Source organism: Penaeus monodon, chromosome 1 (genome assembly GCF_015228065.2).
Source record: "Penaeus monodon isolate SGIC_2016 chromosome 1, NSTDA_Pmon_1, whole genome shotgun sequence".
Classification (NCBI taxonomy): domain Eukaryota; kingdom Metazoa; phylum Arthropoda; class Malacostraca; order Decapoda; family Penaeidae; genus Penaeus; species Penaeus monodon.
This window is the reverse complement of record NC_051386.1, coordinates 15,000,548-15,003,047: the sequence shown is the minus strand read 5'-3', so window position 1 is coordinate 15,003,047 and position 2,500 is coordinate 15,000,548.

Below are 2,500 nucleotides of genomic sequence, written 5' to 3'. Positions count from 1 at the left end.
TACTCTATGTCTTTCGAATAGCTTCTGGTATTGCTGGTATTTGTACAAAGTCAAATCCCTTCTCGTAATCGATGAATGTCATTCGTTTATTGTCACTTATTTGGGTGAACATGTGGAAGTGGTCTGTTACTGAGAATCCACTGCGGAAACCTGCCTGTTCTCTAGGCTGGTTAGAATCCAGACTGTCAGAGATGCAAGTTGTGGTGACTTTTGTGACAGTTTGTAAGTAACTGAAAGGGGACTTATGGGTCGATAGTTATTTTGATCTTTTCCATCTCCTTTTGTATATACACCAAAATAATTGTTGCATTTTTCAGGCTTTCAGAGTTTTTCTGTTGAGAAGGCATTTGTTAAAATATTGACTAGTTTCACTGTTGCAATTTCTCCTGCATCTATTAAAAGGTCTATACTAATTCCGTCTTCACCTGGTGTTTTACCTTTCTTCATACCTTTAAGCGCTCTTTTTATTTCTTCTGTTGTGATGTTAGGTACGTTCTAGTTAACGTGTTAGCTTCTATCCATGGCTGTTCATTTGAGTTGTACAGATCCCTGAAAAAGTATTCCACAACTCTTATGATTTAATTCATATTATATGTCACTTTTCCATCTGATTTCTTTGTAGCATACATTTGATTTCTCCATATTCCAAGACTCCCTTTAGCAGTTTTCATGCGGTACCTGAGATCACTGTTTCATTTATTATTTGGTTATTGTATTGCCGTACATCTTCTCTCTTCTTTTATTCATAGTCTTTGTTAGTTTACCTAATTCTATTTTGTCCCTGCTTGACGATACATTCATGACTCTTTATTTGACGTTCTTACTGCCTACTTCAAGTGCAGCTTCCATTATTATGTAACTGAAATTTATGTAGATTTGGTCATTGTTGAGATCTTTGTTTCTGAGAAGTGAATACCTGTTTTGGATGTTAATGTTAAATTCTGTCGGTCTGGTTTTCAAGTTAGAGTTTATTCCTTTCCCGTCTGAGGTGAAATTTAATTTGGCCTCTGACCATTCTATGGTCGCTGCCAACATTTATTTTATTAATAACTAGCAAATTTCTTACTATATCACTTATATATAGAATTCCACATATTCTTTTCTAAACGTTTGTGAACTAAGAAACCTACTCCTAATTCCTGCTTGCTACCCTCAGGTTTATCTCTCCAATAGAGCATGCATCCATCATTTAGTATCCTGTTCTTCGCCTAGTTTTTTAACTTCACAGTCCTACAACATCCCATTTAAAGAAAGGGAGTTCCTCAAGTAATGCTAGTAAGTCGGATTCAATTTTCATTGTCCTTATATTATATGTACAAAAGTTCATCAACTTGGGACGGCCAGTTTTTAACCGGAGATTTTTAGCACCTTTTGCTCCGGAACGATCCTGGGCCGTTGCTGTTTGTGCAGTCATGGTTTTTGATTGAGAGGTAGATAGCCGAGTTAACCCCCCCCCACACACACACACACACCTACTGGCTTAGGTGTATCTTGGTGGGAGGGGGAGTAGTTCAGCCGGGATGCAACTGATAAGTCCCTCAGGGTTGGCCCTGTCTAGTGTGGACTTACGAACACCAACCAACGGCTTGAGTATTCACTACACCAGGGTATACTCCCGTAAGCATAGTTGAGTATTAGAAATGTATATGTGTGATTATATTTTATACACTGATTTCATTCATGCATATGTACACCTAGACGTAGTTATTTACATACACGGCTATGCGCAACATACGTTAATGACTAGTGTTCACCCACATAAATATGTATACACCTATACATACACACATATATATATACACACATACATACATACATACATACATTATATATATATATATATCATATATATATATATAATATATATATATATATATATATATACATATATATATATATATATATGTATATATATATATATATATATACACACATACATACATACACACATACATACATACACACACACATACATATACGCACACACACATACACATACATACATATATATGAACACAGAAATACTCATACACAAGCATATATAAATATATACATATATATACATATATATACATATATACATATTTATACATACACATATACATATATACACCTAATACTCTCTCTTTCTCCCCAGTGGACCATCATTACCGCTGAACCCGCACAGCTCCCTCATGCACTCATCTTCCTCTGAAAATTCCCGAACCCTCGACAAAAGCGGACTCTCTTCCTCGCTCTCTTCACACGGGAAATTTCAACCTCCGCCAAACACGTGAGAAATATCCTCCTGTTGCATGGGGACTTCGATGTTTTTTTTTTTTTTTTTTTTTTTTTTTTTTATGTTGCTGTTCTTGTACCGTTGTTATTATTATTATTTGTATCATCATTATTGTTACTATTATGAATGTCATTAATGTTTTTTTTTTCCTTATTACTACCAATACTATTGCTATTATTATTCCTATCATCCATATTATCCCCTTCCTTAACATTGGATGTT